Below are 24,702 nucleotides of genomic sequence, written 5' to 3'. Positions count from 1 at the left end.
CTCTGACAGCACAAACAACATTCTTTCTGGTCTCTTCTTGCTCAATATCACAAGGGCTACAAATACCACATGGTAATACACACAGCTCAATGATAAAATCTAATATATTTTCATGACACTTAGTATGTATGTGACCAATCGCCTAAGAAGCAACTGGCAGAAGAACAAAGGTAGAAACAAGTGACCCAGATGTCCAGCAGAGGTTCTGAAAAGCATATACAGTACAGAAGTAAATCTACATTATATCTGAATTTCAAATAAGGCAAACTCATAAATGAGAAAGGATTACTATGCTCGTAAAATAAGAGAGATCTGGAATGAGATCTGGTAGTCATTACACACTGTTTCCTGAAGAGTAACATTTTCAATGTGCTGTTATAGTCAGAAAGGCCAACTATAATAGTGGCCATTAACAGAAAGCATATTGGAAACAGAAAAGAAAATACTACCTAAGTCTATTTCATATAAAACCATCTTCTGACAAGAGCCAGACAACGCATGTAAGTGAAAATAAAATTATTAAAAGGTAAGGTTTGGTGGCCTTCCACATGAATGTGAACTGCAAAACTTTAGAATCTTCAGCCTGGAAATAATACTAAAAGATAACTGGTACAAAATGCATAGATTACAAATGCATACTTTATGCAAACCCATAAAGTATGAACATAGACTATTTCACAAAAAACAATGTAACAGAACCAATGAAAACCCTTTCTTAAAAATCTAGAGAAGAAAATAACAGGAAATAATTTATAGAGTAGATAATGCCAAAAAGTTCTTTATTTCTTGTCACAATAATCCTATGAGGAAAAAACACACTGTATATTTCAATAAAAATTTATGAAATATTACAGTGTAAAATGTCCTTCCAATATTTAACTTAAAAAAAATAAAGACTAATTAGATTTGGCAAAATATCTTTGTAATTTTCATTTCTAATCTCTGTGAATACAAAGTTTATTTAATCTAAGTATTAAAAAAATAAACCATAAGGAATTAGTGAAGTTCACCATAATCAGAAATACACAATTTAATATGAAGTTACAGACAGTGTTTTTACATTTCTAGTTGTAACAGTTAAGTTGTAAAGCTGTATTATAGCATCCATAAGATAAACACACTTATGAAAATAAAATATTCACTCTCAAAAAATATAGATGGATAGTAAGCTCTAGAACAAAACATCAAATATTAAGCCCTGTTTCTATAAAGTAGAACAAATATGATCTTATAAGTAACAGATTTATATGTTCCAGATCCTTCCTCATCAAAAAATGGATGAAATACAGAAGAAACAAATGTAAAGGTATAATTAAGGACTCTTTCATTTATAATCAACACCCGTATACAAACATACAACAGTTTCACCTATTTTTATTTTTTTTTTTAATTTTTTTTTTCAACGTTTATTTATTTTTGGGACAGAGAGAGACAGAGCATGAATGGGGGAGGGGCAGACAGAGGGAGACACACAATTGGAAACAGGCTCCAGGCTCTGAGCCATCAGCCCAGAGCCTGACGCCGGGCTCGAACTCACGGACTGTGAGATCGTGACCTGGCTGAAGTCGGACGCTTAACCGACTGCGCCACCCAGGCGCCCCGAGTTTCACCTATTTTTAAATTACTTCAATAATGTTAAATAATTATTATTAATTTTGGGGGCAAGATTCTACAACCTACAATTTCATAGGAATGAGTAAGGGGAAATAACTAATTTCATTCTCAATAAATTACCCTTAACTACCTACAAACACCGTAAGATATGAGAAACATCATTTTCTATCTTTGACTCTACCATAATGATGTAAAAGGATCAGCAAAGATACAGAGAAAAATCAAAAAGAAAATCTTATGACAATAAGCTCAACTCTAGCAGGGACCAGTTTAAGTGTCTGCCAACATTCGAGAAGCCACCCGATAAAACACATTGGCAGTTAGTTATATCCAATAGTAGTGCCTGTGGCAAGAACCATGGTAAATTCTCACCTGGGTTCTGCCCAAGAAATAAAGCATCCTGATGTTATGTTCTCCTGATTTTCCTCTGTTGCTCCACTGTAAATGAGGCATAAGAAACAGCAAGAAATTCAGCTACCGCCATAATGAAATCACCTCAACCAAAAGTATGTATTAAATTAAGTTGTATTAAATTAAGTCTTTAAGTTGATACTGTGATAAATATTATGTGAAGAACTCTATACCAGTGAAGAGGAGCAATGGAAAATCAAAATGGACAGATTATCTACTCAGCTGATTTGGAGTCATGACTCCACCCTGCACAACAGTGAAACTTGGCTAAAAACCAGGAAAGTAGGGGTGTGTGGCTGGCTCAGTCAGTAGAGCATGCAACTCTTGATCTCAGATCATGAGTTCAAGCCCCATGTTGGGCGTACAGCCTACTTTAAAAACAAAAACAAAAAAACCCAGAAAAGTAGTTATAACTTAGCTAAGAGATAATGGTTCTATTCATTAATTAATCCCCAGGCAGGACTCCCCACAATGCAGAGCCACAATGCAGGTAGAAAGGGAGGTTCTGGTTTTAGCTGGGTAGCAAAGTGCTCCAATGTTGAGTCAAAAACAGAAAAACTAGAATAGCACTGTGGTTAAAAAGCTGAGAAGAAAGGTCTATGAAAAAGTCACCTACTTTGTCATTAGAGAATCCAGTCTTATGCCAACTAAAGTCTGTGTTTTCTTGGGGCAGGTGGGTGGCTCAGTTAGTTAAGTGTCTGACTTCAGCTCAGGTCTTGACCTCACCATTTGTGAGTTCGGGGCCCGTTCTCTGCTGACAGCTCGGAGCCTGGAGCCTGCTTCAGATTCTGTGTCTCTTTCTCTCTCTGCCCCTTTCCCACTTGCACTCTGTCTCTGTCTCTCTCTCTCTCTCTCAAAAAAATAATAATAAACACTAAAACAATTTTTTTTTAGTTTGTGTTTTCTTAATTTATTAATATTGGATGGTTAAGCCAACTAATTAATTTTTACTGTGCTTCCTTTGGAACTTAACAACAAATTTTGATGTGAAGAATTAAAACTGATTTAAAATAACCAGAAAACTGGAAAGACATCACCTTAAAGTATCAAAGAAGATAGCACTCGTTTATTTAATCAACACAATACTACAGGAACTACATAAAATCTTTTATTCAATGTCAATCACTTAATCTTTTATTTAAAACTTGAATTTTGGGGCGCCTGGGTGGCACAGTCGGTTAAGCGTCCGACTTCAGCCAGGTCACGATCTCGCGGTCCGTGAGTTCGAGCCCCGCATCGGGCTCTGGGCTGATGGCTCAGAGCCTGGAGCCTGTTTCCGATTCTGTGTCTCCCTCTCTCTCTGCCCCTCGCCCGTTCATGCTCTCTCTCTGTCCCAAAAATAAATAAACGTTGAAAAAAAAAAATTTTTAAACTTGAATTTTAATCAAAACTAGAATTTCATGACTAATACTTAACAGTCCACCTTTTGCCAGTTTGGATTATATGTTATAAACATAGAAAATCCTAATTTAAAAGCAACTTGAGGGATGCCTAGGTGGCTCAGATGGCCAAGCCTCTGACTGAATTTCGGCTCAGGTCGTGATCTCACAGATCAGGAGATCAAGCCCTGCGTCAGGCTCTGCATTGATACACTCCTTCTCTCCCTGTTTCTCTGCCCTTCCCCTGCTCTCTCGTGCGCGCGCGCGCGCGCGCACACACACACATGCGCGCGCGCTCTCTCTCTCTCTCTCCCTCAAAATAAATAAATAGACTTAAAAAAATAAAGACAACTTGAGGGCCACCTGGTTGGCTCAGTCAGTTCAGCATGCAACTCTTGATCTCAGGGAAGGAAGAATACTCTGTAGGGTTTTTTTTTTTTTGTTTTGCTTTGTTTTTTAGAATCAACATTTTATTTAAAAGCAAAAGAGAGGGGCGCCTGGGTGGCTTGGTTGGTTAAGCGTCCGACTTCAGCTCAGGTCATGATCTCACAGTCCGTGAGTTTGAGCCCCGCGTCGGGCTCTGTGCTGACAGCTCAGAGCCTGGAGCCTGTTTCAGATTCTGTGTCTCCCTCTCTCTCTGCCCCTCCCCTGTTCATTCTCTGTCTCTGTCTCAAAAATAAATAAATGTTAAAAAAAAATTAAAAAAAAAAGCAAAAGAGAAATACGAACTGTCTTAGCAGAAATCATGCAAAAAGTAGGAAACATGAAACTACTGAAACCATTGGGATGCCCTGCATCATTAAATTAAAAATAAATATGCAGGAGGTATCTTATATTAATGGGGTTATGTCATGTACAGGATTTTAGAGGCTGGTCTGGTACCCAAAATTCTTTGTTAAATCAAAAGTGTCTCTGTATTAGCTTCTCACAATTAAATTACAAACAGATGATAGTTTTGATACCAAATGTATGAAGGAAACAAACTTCCTGTTACTCTTTTTTTTGTATTGTTTGTTTGTTTTTAACTTTTTATTTAAATACCAAAAGTACTGTTTAAAATAATCTCATTAGCTCCACACGATTAATTAAAAATCCATCTATTTTTGGGGTGCCTGAGTGGTTCAGTCAGTTCTCAGGGTCATGAGAGTGAGCCATGCTAAGCGTAGAGCCTGTTTAAGATTCTTGCTCTTCCTCTCTCTGCTTCTCCCCGTTCATACTCTCTCAAAAGAAAAAAAAAATCCATCTGTTTTGAATATTAATGTAAAACTGCTACTGGTGCCAGTCGAAGACATAGTAATAAAAATAAACAGGGATCTTACTACATCCATGGCTAGACCCATAGTCTAAACTCCATCCTTCATCTTTATTTTGGGTAAATTTTATAAATATGCACTACCTAAGGTCAGTAAAGAAACAACACACATTTCTTTAACTGTGTCCTTACAGAAACAAAGAAGAGATTTTTAAACAAACCAATAACTCTTTGTACCTATATGCAATGTTCCTTTCACCTTCAATTTATTATCCCTAAGTAGACAGCTTCCTCTGAGACTATCTGTCCAAGAACAATGCTGCCCAACTTTTGCTCCTCCAGAATTTTCTCCCTTCCTCTTTTTAAAAAATTATTTTATAAGTTCATTCATTCATTTTGAGAGAGACAGAGAGAGCGAGCAGGGGAGGGGCAGAGACAGGGACAGAGAGAATCCCAAGCAGGCTGTGCACTGTCAGCTCAGAGCCCGATGCAGGGCTCAAACTCATGAAACGTGAGGATCATGACCTGTGCCAAAACCAAGAGTCGAAGGCTTAACCACCTGAGCCACCCAGGTGCCCCTCTCACTTCTTCTATTGATCCTGCATAATCTACACCCACTTAAAAACCAGAGGGGGTAAAAATCTTGTGAAACGAGAAGCCAGAAAACTACCACACACTTGGAGAACCATTTCTGCTGCTATTACTTACTTTGGGATTAACTTCTCTAATCCCAGCTTCTTCATCTAAAAGAAATAGTCTAAAGTAACACTCTACCCCTAAAAATTCTGCATCCACACCTCTTTAGGGCCTCACAGCCACTTCTCACATAAGAGCATTTCCAATACAAACACACAAAAAAGAAAAGCTCTTTAGGAAACTAAAGCAAACTACAGCTCTGTAGGGAAGCAAGTAGAAGCTGACCGATCAGCAGTCAATAACGTCAATGTGAGTAAATATTCAGTTCCTTGAACTGTGTTTACTTATTCTTTAGAAGCATGGTAATAAGGCATAACAGCAGGCACGTCCATTAGTTTAGAAAAAGTCAAAAGTGACAAATGATTTTTGAAAAGTTTTTAAGTGACTCATATATCATGAAACTTACTCTCATATAATTTAGAAACATTCAAACCAGAATGAGGTCAATATTCATTATATAGATGAGGACACTGGGATTTAGAAAGGCTGATCCAGAACTTTTTCTGTGCTATTTCTAATTTGTCTTTAATGTTACCTCCTAGAATTTCAAATCCTTTTCTCCATGAGAGAAATAAGACTCCAGTGAGAAGTGATACTTATTGAGCTTAAAGTTCAAACCATAAGTTGAAAATTAGTAAGACTGAGTGCATATTCATGCTTCTGTAACACTAACTAGGATCAGCTTTAGCAAGCTTGCTAAAATCCTGGATTACAGGAGCACCTGAGCAGCTCAGTCGGTTAAGCATCTGACTTCAGATGATCATGATCTCACAGTCTGGGAGTTCGAGCCCCACATCAGGCTCTGTGCTGACAGCTCATAGCCTGGAGCCTGCTTCAGATTCTGTGTCTCCCTCTCTCTCTGCCCCTCTCCCCCGCTTGCATTCTGTCTTCTCTTTCAAAAAAATAAACATAAAAAATAAAATAAAATAAAATCCTGGATTACAAACATTGAGTATAGCATATGATGGGAGAATGTATCCACATCTGGGTGGACAGAGAAGGCCATCCAAGGAAATGCCCTTAAGTAAAGACCTCAGATGCACAGGGGGTGATGAGAGAGAGAAAAAAACATTTCAAGCAGAAACAACCACATTTTCAAGGATCCTGAGAGAGAAACAAGAACTGCAGAGAAACTATTATAAACTGAAATTATTAAAAGGTGACCTACTCTCTCTGACCCTCTCCCACTTGCAGGCACACTCTCTCTTGCTCACAAAATAAATTAACATTTTAAAAGACATTGGGGCCACCTGGGTGGCTCAGTTGGTTTAAGCATGTGACTCTTGATTTCAGCTCAGGTCATGATGTCACAGTCATGAGATCAAGCCCCGCATCAGGCTCTGCACTGACAGTGTGGAGCCCGCTTGGGATTTTTTCTCTGTCTCCCTCTGCCCCTCCCTGCTCATTCTCTCTCTCTCTCTCTCTCTCTCTCTCTCTCTCTCTCTCTCTGTCTCTGTCTCTCACAATAAATAAATAGATAGATAGATAAGTAAGAAGAGAGAGAGAGAGAAAAAGAAAGAAAGAAAGAAAGAAAGAAAGAAAGAAAGAAAGAAAGAAAGAAAGAAAGGAAGGAAGGAAGGAAGGAAGGAGAGAAGAGAATAAAAGAAAAGTGACTAAAAAGGCCGGTCAAACCAGATCACAAAGAACTTCATGCTTCATCAATATTTTAGACTGTATCCTAAACGACTGAAATAAAAGAAGTACCAGCAAAATGCATTTTGGCTGCTATATAAAAAATGAAATGGAGGAAAAACTCCAGAAAACTATAAAAAATATATTCTATAATCTGAAAATGACTAATTACTTTTCCTCTTTAAATATTCAGAATCACATTCTGGGTCTCAAAAAACAACTTGTGGTAGTAAACAGCACAGTTTAGAACTTAAAATTCCTCAAAAATTAAAAACAGAATTGCTATAAGATCCAGCTATTCCACTTCTGGGTATTTACCCAAAGAGAACAAAAATACTTAATTAAGAAATATATATGCACCCTTATGTTCACTGCAGCATTACTTACAATAATCAAGAAATGGAAACAATCTAAATGTCCATCAATAAATGAATGGATAAAAAATGCGGCATATACTAGAATACTATTCAGCTATAAAAAAGAATTAAATCTTGCCATCTGCAACAATATGGACAGACCTCAAGAGCATCATGCTAAGTGAAATGAGCCAGACACAGAAAAACAAATACCATACATAGAATCTTAAAAATAAGGCAAATGAACAAACAAACAAAAAACAAAATTCACAGAGAAGGAGAACAGACTGGCAATTACCAGAGTGGTAGAGGGTTGGGGTGGCAGTGAAATGGGTGAAGGGGGTCAACTGTATGGTGAAGAATGGTAACTTATTGTGGTAATCACTTTTCAGTGTATACAAATATCAAATTATGTCATACACCTAAAACTAATATATTATATACCAGCTTTACCTAAGTAACACAAACAAACAAACAAAAAACACCTTAAAATAAGTTCCAAACTGTGTTATTTAGCCAACACAATGATTTTGCTTTATCGAATGTTGAGGTGATAAACCCCAAAATAACAACTTTCATCTAATTAAATTAGTTTTGAGGAATCCAGGAATACTACATACATTTATCAGAATTTTTATAAAAAGCTAGAAAAAATTATCAGTAAATTCATCACTACTGGTTTCAGTATCTGAGTAAATATTTATTACCATGCCTCATTTCAAATGTTTTCTATTACATACTTAAAAATTGTGCCATAAGGTATAAGTTCTTAAGAAGAAAAAGACATTGTACATAAGAATCATATATTATCATCACAATTATTTGTAACTCCACTACTCTTTATGTCTCATAAACTATACAATTAAAAGTTAAATGAATACCTTTCCAAAGAACCTCTTTCTTATTCTACCAGTGTTAGATACAGAACAGTTCCAGTGAGGAAGCAAAAGAAAGTTCTTCCTATTTTCAAGGACAATAGTCAAACTAATCAAAAGATTCCCACCAAGAACTCCCTGACCTCCACTAATATTTCACTGATAATTCAATAAAAGAAAACTCAGTATATATAGTCTTGACCTTTGTGAAATAACTTATCTGTCAGAGATCTTTAATATGCCATTCAAAATGACTAATCTAAAACATGCTGAAAACTGTGCAGTGCAGATTTCTCATCTAAAGTGAACAATGTAATTTTAGAAGTCAGAACCAAATGGATTTCAGAAAATACTATTTATTTATACAAGTTTAGTCTCTGAATACATAACTGTATAAAATCAAGATGTAAAGGTAAATGCTCTTCAAGTTAATCTAAAAGAAAAAATGTTTTAATTTTACTGGAATTTAGGATGTCTATAAACAAATGGTTTAAGAATTAGTCTGGAAAAACAAGGTTAAAACTACCTTAAGCAATATCAATCATTAAAGAGTCTTCAGACATAGGTGAAAATATTCTCACATAAATTTTTACATAATTTCACCTCTACCATTCCAACAAAGTATTAGGCTCTAATAAAGACTATCCTAATCTTCACCTAGCAATATTTCCAGACTGATATTATTATTCTCATTTCCTTGAATAATATCCATACTCCAGGGCCATTTTCCTTCTCATATTCAATATCATGCATGCTTGTATCATGGTTCCTTTCTTCATATCCTGTCACAGTATCAATCACTGCCTCCTGTCCACTCAATCCACTTTTGATTTATCAGCCGCCGTCTTTCTGGACTCCATAACTCGACCCAAACCATTTTAACAAGACATTGACAAATAGCACCCAGTATCACATCAACCTGTTCCACTTAGTAAACTAAGAAACAGTAACTGTGACATCTCTGCATAAGTATTCCATTCTATTCCCCAGACTGATGTATATTAATGAGGAGATGGTATTTGAAATGCTTCTTCCACATCAGCATCTAATATGATCAAATTAGGAAATGGGATGATTTATTAAATTTTGTAGAGCTGAAATATTTCTTTATATCGCTATATGTGTGGTTTCAGAAAGTGAGCTGTTGCTTTCAATTTTTCTACTGAGGATATGCCTGCATTTCACAGACGAATTATTGTCTTTAAAAAGATTGCAAGAAGGCAAAATGTTATTAAGCAAATGCTCAGTAAAACAAACTAAATCAGTTTTAAAATTCCTAATTTAATGTAAATCTTGGTTGTTTCACTGAAATTCAGTTTGTGATCTTATTAAGTCATATTTGCATTGTACTGTCTTGCTGTAGGACAGTTTTAAATTTATAGCATTACCAAGCAGCTTCACTTCTTGACTTTTAAGATGTATCCTCAATAAAATAATTGCTGTATAAGCACACATTTTGTTCTTATTTTCAGATATAAGACAAAATAAAGATCAATGGGTTAATAAAAGAATAAAATGAAAATAGAAAATCAACTATTTGGGTCACTTCTATAATTTTCATAATTAGATGTTAAGATGTTCTCACTAAAATGCTCTCCAACTGAAAGTTCAACAACTGTTTCGTGGGCAGTTCAAACTTTAAACAATGAGTTAGTTTTTTAATATTATGTTTGTATATGAAAAGGATATTTAATATGTTCACTGAAAAAAATCAAAATGAAAATAAGAGTAAATGTAAAAGTCATATATTTTCATTAAACAGATTCTCATCTTAACTCATTTTCTATTTTCTAGATATCTATATATTCCAGAAGTCAAACTGCACTCATTTTAAAACTACAGAATTTCCAAGTACAAAATTTACATTTAAGTTTAAACAAAAGCCAACCTCAGCATAATGAGTTTATATATCCAATAGTTTCCTAATGCAGTCACTGATGATTTCTTTTGATTCACGGACAAATCAAAACATTGCAAATAAATGAATTCTGAAGGCACTCTGATTTCATTCACTGATTAGAAAATACATGTGAAATTCAACACAGCAATGTAATATAGGTAGTGTAAGAGAAAAAGAAAAACATTACAAAAACAAGAATAGATCACCTAGTGAAGAATTAATTGGGATTCCCGGATATTTACTAGTTAGATTTTATCATGTGAACAAAGACTATCTGTTTAACCATTTTTGTATGAAGTAACATTCTTACAATTTTAAAGAGGCTAATATAATTTTTTAATTTAAAAAATTCAGCATTATTCAAGTTGAAAAAATAAGTGATACTACATTGTTAAAGTATAATTTTTCTCCTTAATACTCAGAAAAGGACACCAGAAAAAGTTAAAATATCAGAAATGCTGTCCTTTGTTGCTTAAACAGATAATCACAGCATGAAGAAAATGAGAAACATATTTTCAAACTCTGTGAAATAAAATATGATAAAAGCAAACTCATAAATATATTGTAGTACACCATAAAAATAAAAATAATAAATTTTTTCCTAAAAAAACACTAACATTTTTACTGGGTTTTACAAAGTATTTTCAACACACTATTTTATTAGATAAATGCATTTTCAGAAATTATGTCACACTATTTCCAATTAATAAATATTTCTTACTTATTCTATTTATAATTCCATTCTTAATGAAACTTTTCCTAATTTCCTCTAATCTACAGTAATCCCCCTCTTCCCTAACACCCTTCACACTTGTAGTCTACAGGATACAAGAGATTTAAACTATCTTATTCTATATTTGTTTCCTCTATGTGTGTGTATGTGTGTGTGCACACGCGTGCGTGCGCAGGTACACACATGTGGTATGCCTGTCATCATTCCACATGGTCTAAATGCTTCTTGTAGGCAGAAATATATCACCATGAGGGGAAAACAAATCGAAGAGAAAGGAAATTAAAACATTATACGTTATAGAACAGGAAAAAAATATTTTAGAATTCACTAATTCCTCCAAGTTTACATTAACTCTCCAAGTCTAAAGATAGAAGTGTCAATATCTATTTACATAGTAATATTTGCAGCAAGAAAGAGAAAAACAGGAAATGAAACAAAACTATTCATTAAAAAAATGGCTGATTTCAAATGCCATTCCTTTTGTTTACAAAATACAGAATGGTTTATATACAGTAACTGCAATATATATGAAAACAACACTAGCAATTTTATACATATCTAGAATTACTCTATAAAAATCTAACACAATGAATGAAATGTGAAAATATTATTGTAAGTTCCTACTGAAAACATATATTATGTCCGTATATATATAATGAGGATGCACAATTTTAAGAAATCGCTTCACATCACACAAGAAAGTCTTCAATTTGACTTCTCAAATCAAAATCAAAATATATCTCCCTTAAGAAAAAAGATTCATGCCAAAGAGCCCAGAGAGTCAATAATACCAGGAAATATTTGTCTGGGAATGCAAATCTAACTCATTGGGTTATACCTAAATCTAACTCAATGGGTTGTCAGACATAGTGTAATATATACCATTATTTTAGCTCCATGTAAGGGCGGAGAGGAGCTCACTGTGGAGTCTTCAGTACATAGGAGTCACAAAGCTGGAAAAGAAATCAAGAGGGGTGCCTGAGTGGCTCAGATGGTTAAGTGTCCAACTTCAGCTCAGGTCATGATCTCGCCGTCCATGAGTTCAAGCCCCACATCAGGCTCTGTGCTGACAGCTCAGAGCCTAGAGCCTGCTTCGGATTCTGTCTCCCTCTCTCTCTGCTCCTCCCCTGCTCACACTGTCTCTCTCTCAAAAGTAAATAAACATTTAAAAAATTAAAGAAAAAAAGAGAAAGAAATCAAGAGATGAGTAAGAACAAAACAGATGAAAATTTATTATAAACTAAGCCATAATCAAGTATTTGACAAAAATCAACAGCCACTGTCGAAAAAAAAAAAACCACAACTAAAAAGAAATATAGAAGATTCTTCTTCAGGTTTATAAAGGGTAGTAGCAAAAACTAACAGCTAACTTCAAATTTAAAGGTGACTACTTTCTTCCTAAGAGAAAATGGCAAGGATGCATTATCTTTTCTGTATTTTTCTGCAGTAGTAAACTAGAAATCCTAGAAAATGCAAAGAGCCAAGAAAACTGAATAAATGGCATACAGTTTAAAGAACACAAAACTGTCTTAGGGCGCTTTGGGTGGCTCAATCAGTTAAGCGTCCAACTTCAGCTCTGGTTATGATCTCGCCTTTTGTGAGGTCGAGCCCCACTCGGGCTCTGTGCTAACAGCTCAGAGCCTGGAGCCTGCATCAGTTTCTGTGTCTCCCTCTCTCTCCACCTCTTCCCGGCTCATGCTCTGTCTCTCTCTCTCTATCAAAAATAAACATTAAAAAAAATTTTAATAAGAAGACAAAGCTGTCTCAATTTTCATGTAATATGACTGCACAGAAAATCCTAAGGTATATTAAAAATATCTACTAGATCTAATTTGAGTGACAAGGTTACAAGATTTGAAAAACCCAAAACTACATAAAATATACATTGTACAAAACATATAATATACAATATATAATAATCAATTATACATCTATCTGTTGACAGCAAAATATTAGAAAATTAAATTTAAAACTAATTCCTAAGTTCAATACTGTCAAAAAATTAAAAGTAAATTTAACAAAAGATGTACAACACTACTACATTAAAAACTACAAAACATTGTTGGGATAAGTGAAAACCCAAAAAATGGGAGTAATATACCATGTTTGTAGACTGGAAGACTCAATTTGTTGATTCTCCTGTTCTACTGGTTCAATTAACTCCCTATAAAAATCCCAGCAGGACCTTGTGAAAAAATTGTCAAGCTGATGCTAAAATTCATATGGAAATACAAAAAATAATACCTGACTTCAAGACTTACTGTAAAATTCAGTAATCAAAATGGTGGAGTACTAGTATAAAAATAGATGAATGGAACCTAGAAGACATTCTAGAAATAGAATTCCTTTCATACAGTCGACCGGTGTGTTGACAAGGCACCAAGTTACCCTGCAGGAAAATGAAATTTTCTTAAAAATTATTTTAGATCTGGGAATGCAAGCTGATACAGCCACTCTGGAAAACAGTATGGAGGTTCCTCAAAAAACTAAAAATAGAACTACCCTACGATCCAGCAATTGCACTACTAGGTATTTATCCAAGGGATACAGGTGTGCTGTTTAGAAGGGACACATGCATCCCAATGTTTATAGCGGCACTATCAACAATAGCCAAAGTATAGGGAAATAGCCCAAATGTCCATCGATGATGAATGGATAAAGAAGATGTGGTATATATATACAATGAAGTATTACTCGGCAATCAAAAAGAATGAAATCTTGCCATTTGCAACTATGTGGATGGAACTGGAGGGTATTAGGCTAAGTGAAATTAGTCAGTCAGAGAAAGACAAAAATCATATGACTTCACTCATATGAGGACTTTAAGAGACAAAACAGATGAACATAAGGGAAGGGAAACAAAAATAATACAAAAACAGGGAGGCAGACAAAACATAAGAGACTCATAAATATGGAGGATAAACAGAGGGTTATGGGAGGGAGTGTGGGAGGGAGGATGGGCTAAATGGGGAAGGGGCACTAAGGAATCTACTCCTGAAATCATTGTTGCACTATATGCTAACTAATTTGGATGTAAATTAAAAAAAAAAAAATTAAAATTAAAATAAAAAAAAAACCCAGTGGATGTGTTGAATAAATAAATATATTAAAAAATGATGTTAGATCACCATATGGAAAAAGAGGAACCTCTACCCATATTTCATACCATACACAAAAAATAATTTGAGGATGACATCAACAAGATGGCAGAAGAGGAAATCCCACCCCCTGCTCACCCTGTAGACACAACATAAAAACAATGCACAGGCCAAAATAACTTTACGAGAACTCTAAAAACAAATAAAATTACAGTACCCCAGGTGAGTTCAAAGCCAAGAACAGCTACAATGAAATGGATAAGAAGAGCTATCACTGCATCCACAGCACCCCCTCCTCAAAGCCGGCACAACTCAGCTTGGCTTCTCACTTCTTCTTTGGAGGGTGTGAGGATAGGAAAAAGTGAAGCCTGCATCCAATAGTCCAGCTTTTCAGAAGGCTACCAAGGGAATGGTTTTGTCTTTCCTGATTCAGAACACTAACAGAACCAGCACAGCTCTTTTTTTTAATGTTTATTTATTTATTTTGAAAAAGACAGAGACAGCATGAGTGGGGAAGGGGCAGCAAGAGAAGGTGAGAGAGAATCCCAAGCAGGCTCTGCGCTGCTGGTGCTTGCAGGGCTCACACTTAGGAAGCCATGAGATCATGACCTGAGCCAAAACCAAGAGTCAGACGCTTAACTGAGTCACCCAGGCGTCCCAGAACCAGCCCAGTTTAGATGGGAGGCTGGGGGCTGCTGAAAGCAAAAGAGAAGGCAGTGGCTTGCTGGGAAACCAGAGGACCTATGGTGCAGCAAACAATGGCCAACATGGCTCAGCACAACCAGAAAAGGGTGCCTACATTTGAAGTTTCTACCTCATGAAGGAGAACAGTGAAGCAAGTGTCCAGTGTTCCAGACTTTCAGAGACTTCTTGAAGAGAAAGATGTATGTCTTGTCTGATTCAGAGTGCTAATGGGGAACCAGCATACACTCTGGATGCCTGGGGCCACTGACAAGGAGAACAAGGCTGCTTGTTGCTGTAGCACCAGAGAACCTGAACTGCCACAGACACACACCAGAGGGAGCAAGAGATTACAAACTCCTGGAAAAGAAGTCAGAAAAATTCAAAATGGGAAAATTACACGCACAACCCTAGAGAAGTTGCAACCACCAGAGAAAGGTTTCAAAAGCCCCCAGAATCTCTAGTCAGACAGACTGGTGAAGGTATTCCCCTGTACAAAGCCAGTCCCTAAAGACCAAGAGAAATGGCTGACTTTTAAAAATGTACAACTCAGCAAAATATTAAAAAGCATGAGAAAAAAGGAAACATGACCCAATCAAAGTAACAAAATAAATTTCCAGAAACCAATCCACAAGAGAGATCTATGAATTACCTGAAAAAGAATGCAAAATAATTATCTTAAAGAAGTTCAATGATATACAAATAAGAGAACAATGAACAACAGATGTTTGACTAAACTAAATCAGAAAAACACATAAACAAAACAAGAATATTGCCAAAGAGATAGAGACTATAAAAAAAGAACCAAACTGGGGCGCCTGGGTGGCTCAGTCAGTTAAACGTCTGACTTCAGCTCAGGTCATGATTTCACAGTTTGTGGGTTGGAGCCCCGCATCGGGCTCTGTGCTGACAGCTCGGAGCCTGGGGCCTGCTTTGGGTTCTGTGTCTCCCTCTCTCTGTCCCTCCCCCACTCGTGCTCTGTCTCTGTCTCTCAAAAATAAATAAAAATGTTAAAAAAAAAAAAAAAAAGAACCAAACAGAAACACTGAAACTGATGAATATAACTAAATTGAAAAATCCTTTAGAGGGGCGCCTGGGTGGCGCAGTCGGTTAGGCGTCCGACTTCAGCCAGGTCACGATCTCGCAGTCCGTGAGTTCGAGCCCCGCGTCGGGCTCTGGGCTGATGGCTCAGAGCCTGGAGCCTGTTTCCGATTCTGTGTCTCCCTCTCTCTCTGCCCCTCCCCTGTTCATGCTCTGTCTCTCTCTGTCCCCAAAATAAAAAAAAAAAAAAAAAAAAAAAAAAAAATCCTTTAGAGGGGTTCAATAGCAGACATGATCTAACAAAAAGAATCAGTGAACTCAAAATCAGGTATTTTGAAATTACTGAGTTAGAGGAGCAAAACAAAAACAATGGAGAAAGGGGAAAAAAAATAAGGAAATTATGAGACAAAAACAAGCTGATCAATATATACATCATGTAAGATGCAGAATGAGAAGAGAAACAGAGGGACACAATGCTTGTTTAAAGAAATAATGGTCAGGGGCCTCTGGGTGGTTCAGTCGGTCAAGCATCTGACTGACTTCAGCTGCAGTCATGATCTCACACTTCATAAGTTCGAGCCACGGGTCAGGCTTTGTGCTGGCAGCTCGGAGCCAGGAGCCTGCTTCAGATTCTGTGTCTCCCTTTCTGTCTGACCCTTCCCTGCTCACACTCTGTCTCTGTTTTCCTCTCAAAAATAAATAAACATAAAAAAAATTTAAAAAAAAAAAAAGAAAGAGAGAATGGTCAAAAACTTCCAAAATATGAGGAAGGAAATAGACACAAAAATTCAAGATGCTCAAAAGACTCCAACTAGGAAGAACTCAAACAGGCCCACACCAAGACTCATTTTAAGTAAACTGTCAAAAGACAAAGAATCTTGAAAGAAACAAAAGAAAAGTGATTCATAATTTACATAAAATTATTAGTGGATTTCTCAAAAGACCAGGCCAGAGAAGAGTAGGATGAGTAGGATACATTCAAAAACCTTTTTAAAAAATTGCCAACCAAGAATACTACAACCGGCAAAACAATCCTTCAAAAATAAAGATGAAATAGACTTTCCCAAATAAATAAAAATTACTTCCTAAATAAATATAAATCTAGGGGTTCATTACCACTAGACCTGCAAGAGGAAAAAAACACTACACAACAACACAAAAGCATATGAAAATATAAAGTAAAAAAAAAAGAAAAGAAAATATAAAGCTCACTGGTAAAGGTAAATATATAAACAAATACAGAATACTGTAAATTGTAATGATGATAGGTAAACCACCTTCAACTCTGGTACAGAATTTAAAAGACAACAGCATAAAAAACACCTATAAAATTAAAATGTGAAATTATCAGAAAACAGAATGTTTCCTATATACCAGTAATGAATAAGTGGAATTCAAAGAACAATATTATTTACATTGGCATCCCCAAAAATGAAGTATTTAGGTATAAATCTAACAAAATATATACAGTATCTATTGGAGGAAGTTATAAAACTCTAATAAACAAACTAATAAAAGAACTAAATAAAAAAAGATTCCATATTCTTGGATAGGAAGACTCAATATTGTCAAAATAACAGTTCTTCCTAACTTAAATCTCTAGATTCAATGCAATTCCAATTATAATCCCAGCACTTTATTTTGGAGACATCAACAAACTGATTCTAAAGTTTATATAGAGGGGCGCCTGAATGGCTCAGTCGGTTAAGCATTCAACTTCAGCTCAGGTCATGATCTCACAGTTCGTGAGTTCGAGCCCCGCATCAGGCTCTGGGCTGACAGCTCAGAGCCTGGAGCCTGCTTCAGAGTCTGTGTCCCCCTCTGTCTGCCCCTCCACTGCTTGCACTCTGTCTCTCACATTGTCTCAAAAATAAACATTAAAAAAATTTTTTTAATAAATAAATAAGGTTTATATAGAGAGGCAAAAGACCCAGAATAGCCAACACAGTATCAAAGAAGAATAAAGTTGGAGACCTGACATTACTTGACTTCAAGTCTTACTATATAAAGCTACAGTAATCAAGACAGTATAGTCTTTATACTATAGACAAACAGATCAACAGAACAATAATAGACCCATATAAACAGTCAGTTGATCTTTGACAAAGGAACAAAAGCGATATAATGGAGCAAAGATACTCTTTTCAATAAATGATGCTGGACCAGCTGGACAGCCACATGCAAAAAGAAAAAGGAAAACAAACAAACAAACAAAACCTATGAACCTACACAATGACCCTATATCCTTCACAGTAACTTACTCAAAATGCATGTCACTGGAGGCAAGGGAAATAAAAGCAAAAATGAACTACTGAGACCTCATCAAGATAAAAAGCTTCTGCACAACAAAGGAAACAACCAACAAAACTAACAGGCAACTGATAGAATGGGAGAAGATATTTGCAAATGATGTATCAGATAAAGGGTTAGTATCCAAAAATCTATAAAGAACTTACCAAATTCAACACCCAAAAAAATAAATAATCAAGTGAAGAAATGGGCAAAGAACATGAATAGACACTTTTCCAAAGAAGACATCCAGGTCGCTAACAGACACATGGAAAGATGCTCAACATCACTCATCATCAGGGAAATAAAAATCAAAACCACATTGAGATACCACCTCACACCAGTCAGAATGGCTAAAATGAACAACTCAGGCAACATCAGACGTTGGCAAGGATGTGAAGAAAGAGGAACCCTTTTGCACTGCTGGTGGGAATGCAAACTGGTACAGCCATTCTCAAAAACAGTATGGAAGTTCCTCAAAAATTTAAAAATAAAACTACCCTATGACTTAGTAATTGCACTATTAGGAATTAATCCATAGGATACAAAAATGCTGACTCAAAGGGGCACTGTACCCCAATGTTTATAGCAGCACCATCCACAATAGCCAAACTATAGTAAGAGCCCAAATGTCCATCAACTGATGAATGGATTAAGAAGATGTGGTATACACACACACACACACACACACACACACACACACACACACACACACACACAATGGAATACTACTTGGCAATCAAAAAGGATGAAATCTTGTCATTTGCAACAACATAGATGGAACTGGAGGGTATTAAGTTAAGCAAAATAAGTCAGTCAAAGAAAGATATCATATGATTTCACTCATATGTGGAATCTGAGAAACTTAACAAATGATCATAGGGGAAGGAAAGGAAAAATAAGAAAAACAGAGGGAGGCAAACTATAAGAGACTCTTAAATACAGAGAACAAACAGTGTTGATGGGGGTGGGTTAAATGCGTGATGGCCATTAAGGAGGACACTTACTGGAATGAGCAGTGGATGTTATACATAAGTGATGAATCACTGGGTTCTACTCCTGAAGCCAAGACAACTCTGTATGTTAACTAATGTGAGAATTAAAAAAAAAAAAAACAAAAACAAAAAACAAAAACCTTAGTCAAAATGAATCCCAGACCTAACTAAGTATAAAATACAAAACTACATAATCTCCATAACATAGAAGAAAACCTAGATGACTTTGGATATGGCAGTGACTTTAGACATAACACCAAAGGCATGATCCATAAAAAAAATAAATAAATAACTGATAAGCTAAATTTCATTAAAATTAAAAACTTTTGCTCTGCAAAAGAGTGTCAAGAGAATAACGCAACAAGCCACAGAATGGAAGAAACTATTTACAAAAAGACACATCTGATAAAAGGGGTGTCATCTAAAATATACAAAGAACTCTTAAAATTCAACAATAAAAAAACACAGCCCTATTAAAATATGGGCCAAAGACCTTAAGAGACAACTCAACAAGAGGATATACAGATGGCAAATAAGCATATGAAAAGATCCTTCACGTCATATGTCATCAGGGAAATGCAAATTAAAGTAATAATGAACTACCACTGAAAACCTATTAAAATGGCCAAACTCTGGAACGCTAGTAAGACTAAATGCTGGGGAGGCTGTGGAGCAACAGGAACAGCCACTTTAGAAGAAACTCTGGCAGTTTCTTACAAAACTAAACATATTCTTACCATATAATCCAGCAATCACACTCCTTGGTATTTACCCAAAAGAGCTATAAACTTATGTTCACATAAAAACCTATACACATATATCTATAGCTGCTTTATTCATAAGTGCCAAAACCTGGAAGAAACCAAGATATGCTCAGTAGATAAATAGACTGTGGTATATCCAAACAATGGAATATTACATAACACTAAAAAGAAATGATCAAGCCATTAAAGGACATGGAGGAATCATAGCTGCATATTACTAACTGAAAGAAGCCAATCTGAAAAGGCTACATACTGCTTGATTCCAACTAGATGACATTCTGGAAAAGGTAAAATTATAATGACAGCAAAAAGATCAGTGGTTGCCAGAAGTGTCTGGGGATAGAAGGAGGGTGAATAGGCAGAGGAATTTTAGGGCAGTGAAATCACTCTGTAAGAAAGTATAATGATGGATATATGTCATTAATGCATTTGTCTAAACCCACAAACATACAGCAAAAAGAGTGAACCCCAATGCAAATTATGGACTTTGGGTGATTATACTCTGTCAACATAGGTTCATCACTATAACATGTGTACCACGCTGGTGTGGAAGATGTTGATAATGCGGCAGGGTATGCATGTGTAGGGACAGAGGACATATGGGAAATATCTATACCTTCCTTTAAACTGTGCTATGAACCGAAAACTGCTCTAAAAATAAAAATTAGTAAAATCTTAAAAAAATAAGTAACTATAAAACTAGGTTAATAAGTGCACAACAGGGGCGCCCGGGTGGCTCAGTTAAGCATCCAACTTTGGCTCAGGTCATGGTCTCACGGTTCATGGGTTCAAGCCATGAACTCTCTACTTCAGCACAGAGGACACTTCAAATCCTCTGTCCCCCTATCTATCTGTCCCTCCTCTGCTTATTCTCTTTCTCAAAAATAAATTCAAAAACTTAGAAAAAAACAGATATACAATATATTAAGGTGTAATTTGTGACATCAATAACAAAGACAGGGTAGGCAGATATAAAAGAGTTAGAGGTTCTGTATATAAAATTAAGTTGTTATCAGCTTAAAATAGATATTTCTAATTTTAACATTTTATGTAAGTTCCATGGTAACCACAAAAAAAAGCTTAGAGAAAATACACAAAATAAAGTAAGGAATCAAAGCATGTTAATACAAGATATGGGGGCACCTGGGTGGCTCAGTTGGCTAAGCATCCGACTTCAGCTCAGGTCATGATCTCGCGGTTCACTAGTTCAAGTCCCTCACGGGCCTCTGTGCTGACAGCTCAGAGCCTGGAGCCTGCTTCCAATTCTGTGTCTGCCTCTCTCTCTGCCCCTTCCCTACTCACACACTCCCTTCCTCCCTCCCTCTCTCTCTCTCTCTCCCCAAAATAATAAACATTAAAAACATTTTTTTAATTTAAAAATAACAACACAACACAAAGGAAAGCACCAAGAGAGGAAAGAGGGACAAAATATAGCTACAAGATAGACAGAAAGCTAAGAAAATGGCCAACAGTTTTTCTATATCAGTAATTACTTTAAATGTAAATGGCTTAAGCTCTTCAAAGGAAAGATACAGACTAGCTGAATGAAGTAAAAAAACCAAGATGCAATTAATTGCATGCTGTTTACAAAAAGTCACCTTAGATGTAAAGACAGAAATCAGCTGAAAATGAAAGGATGGAAAAAGATATTTCATCCAAATGGTAACCCAAAGTAAGTAGGGGTTGACATGCTTGTTTCAGACAAAATAGACTAAGTCAAAAACTGTCACATATAGGAAAGGACATTATATAATAATAAGAGTCAATCCACAGAAGATATAACAATTGTGAATATATATGCACTTGATACCAGAGTACTCAAATATCCAAGGCAAACATTGACAAAATAGAAGGAAAAAAAGAGAATAACACAATAAAAAATTTCAATTCTCCACTTTCAATAATGGATAAAATAAGGAGACAGAAGATCTATAAAGAAATAGAGGACCTGGACAACACTACAGACCAACCAGATATAAGGGACATATAGGGCACACTCCACCCAACGGCAGCAGAATATACTTTCTTCTCAAACACACATGAAACATTCTCCAGGACAGATCACATGTTAGGCCACAAGACAAGTCCTAACGAATACAGTAAGACTGAAATCCATACAAAGTATCTTTTCTGACCAAGATGAATTAAACTAGAAATATACAGAGCAGAAAAACTGGCAAATCCATAAATATGTGGAATTTAAACAACATGCGCTTGAAAAACCAAAGGGCCAAAGAAGAAATCACAAGGGAAATTAGAAAAATATCTTGAGACAAATGACAGTGAAAACACAACATACCACAACTTGTGGTTATAAGAAAAGCAGTCCCAAGATGGTAGTTTATAGCAGAAAATGCCTACATTAAGAAAGAAAAGGGGCGCCTGGGTGGCTCGGTCGGTTGAGCGTCCGACTTCGGCTCAGATCATGATCTCACGGTCCGTGAGTTCGAGCCCCGTGTCGGGCTCTGTGCTGACAGCTCAGAGCCTGGAGCCTGTTTTGGATTCTGTGTCTCCCTCTCTCTCTGCCCCTCCCCTGTTCATGCTTTGTCTCTCTCTGTCTCAAAAATAAATAAACGTTAAAAAAAAATTTAAAAAAAAAAAAAAAGAAAAAAGATCTCCAACTAAGAATCTAACTTTACATCTCAAGGAATTAAAAAAGGAACAAACTACACTAAAATTTAGCAGAAGGAAGAGATTAATAAAGATTAGACTAGAAGTAATGAAATAAAGTATTGAAAAACAATATTAAAAGTCAATGAAACTAAGTCTCTTTCTTGAAAAGACAACAAAATTGGCAAGCCCCTAACTAGATTAAGGAAAAAAAGAAGACTCAAATAATTAAAATCAGACAGGAAAAAGGAGAAATTACAACTGATGTCAAATAAGTCTCAAATTATGAGACTACGATAAATAATTATACACCAACAAATTGGATATGAAACAAAATTTGGGTAAATTCTTACAAATACACAATCTATCAAGACTAAATTATGAAGAAATAGAAAATCTGAACAGATCTGTAGCAAGGAAAAGAGAATGAATCAGTAATCAAAACCCTCACAAAAAATAAAAGCCCAGGACCAGATGGCTTCACTGGAGAATTCTAGCAAACATTTAAATAAGAATTAATGCCAATCTCTCTGAAACTCTTCCAAAAAATTAAAGAGGAGGGAATACTTCCAAACTCATTTTATGAGCCAGCATTATTACCCTGATACCAAAGCCAGACAAAGATAATACAAGAAAACTACAGACTAGTATCTATATTGAATATTGATGCAAAAAAACAAAGTACTAACAAATCAAATTCAACAGCATATTAAAACAATTATACAGGGGTGTCTGGGTGGCTCAGTTGGTTAAGCGTCTGACTTTGGCTCAAGTCATGATCTCACGGCTCATGAGTTCGAGCCCTGCATCGGGCTCTGTGCTGACAGCTCAGAGCCTGGAGCCTGCTTCGGATTCTATCTCCCTCTCTCTCTGCCCCTCCCCTGCTCACACTGTGTGTGTGTGTGTGTGTGTGTGTGTGTGTGTGTGTGTGTGTGTCTGTTTCTCTCTCTCTCCGCCCCCCCTCAAAAATAAACATTTAAAAAAAATTTTTTTAAACAATTATAGAGCATAAACAAATGGGTTTTGTCCCTTGAATACAAGGATCATTACATATACAAAAACCAAGTGTAACACACCACATGAAAAAAATGAAGAACAAAAATCACATGGTGATCTCAATTGACGTACAAAATTTTCTGACATGATTAAACATCTTTTCATGAAAATCACTCAACAAATTAAGGGAAAGTACCTCAATATAATAAAGTTCATATACAAAAGGACCAGTGTTAACATCATACTCAATAGTAAAAACCTGGAAGTTTCTTCTCAAAGATCAGTAGCAAGGCAAAGATGCCCACATTCCCCACTTCTATGCAACATAGTACTGGAATTCCTAGACAGAACAATTAGGCAATAGAAAAAAATAAAAAGTCATCCAAATTGGAAAGGAAAAAGTAAAATCATGACTTTCACATGGCATAATGACACAGTCTTAAATGTAGAAAAGTCTAAGATTACACACACACACACACACACACACACACTGTAAGAATAAATAAGTTCAATAAAGCTGCAAGATACAGAATCAACAGTCAAAAATCAGTTGTCTCTTTACACTAACAGTGAGCAAACTGAAAAGAAAATTAACAATCTCACTTATAGTAGCATTAAAAAGAATAAAACTTAGGAATAAACTTTAACCAAGGAGGCAAAAATCTTGTACACACACACTCAACAGCAAAATAGTGCTAAAAAAAATTAAAGATGACACCACAGAAAAATATCCCACGTTCATGGCATGGGGAGACATAATATTATTAAAATGTCATTACTAACAAGCTATCAAAAGATGCAACAAAATCCCAAAGTCCTTTTTCACAGAAACAGGAAAATTCTAAAATTGATTTTGACCATCAAAGGACCCCAAACACCAAAACAATCTAGCAAAAGAACAAAGCTGAAGGCCTCACAAATATACTTGTGATTTCAAAAATATATTACAAAGCTACAGTAATCAAAGCAATATGGTATTGGCACACAGACTAACACATAAAATAATGGAAAAGAATGGAGAGCAGAGATAAACCCCTGTGTATACAGCCAAATGATTTTCACAATGTTAACAAGACTACACAATGGGAAAATGATAGTCTATTCAATAAATGTTGGGAAAACCATATCCACATACAAAATAATGAAGATGGACACTATCTTACACCATATGTAAAAATTAACTCAAGGGGCGCCTGGGTGGCGCAGTCGGTTAAGCGTCCGACTTCAGCCAGGTCACGATCTCACGGTCCGTGAGTTCGAGCCCCGCGTCAGGCTCTGGGCTGATGGCTCGGAGCCTGGAGCCTGTTTCCGATTCTGTGTCTCCCTCTCTCTCTGCCCCTTCCCCGTTCATGCTCTGTCTCTCTCTGTCCCAAAAATAAA

General features: G+C 36.0%; 1 protein-coding gene and 1 long non-coding RNA gene across 2 annotated transcripts in view; both read right to left on the bottom strand.

Annotated features, from left to right (window-relative positions):
- RSRC1 (arginine and serine rich coiled-coil 1) overlaps window positions 1-24,702 on the bottom strand; it is a 422,099-nt gene that overhangs the window by 373,363 nt on the left and 24,034 nt on the right. The window lies entirely within an intron of this gene.
- On the bottom strand, window positions 906-3,173 carry LOC147577253 (uncharacterized). Its single transcript, XR_015240092.1, has 2 exons — window positions 1,611-3,173; window positions 906-1,368 (listed from the first exon to the last, which is right to left on the bottom strand). It is a non-coding gene; the product is annotated as an uncharacterized LOC147577253 (long non-coding RNA).

Source organism: Puma concolor, chromosome C2 (assembly GCF_028749965.1).
Source record: "Puma concolor isolate L17-30 chromosome C2, mPumCon1.1.hap2, whole genome shotgun sequence".
Classification (NCBI taxonomy): Eukaryota; Metazoa; Chordata; class Mammalia; order Carnivora; family Felidae; genus Puma; species Puma concolor.
The sequence above is the reverse complement of the archived record's forward strand: the minus strand, read 5'-3'. Positions and strand labels throughout refer to the sequence as shown.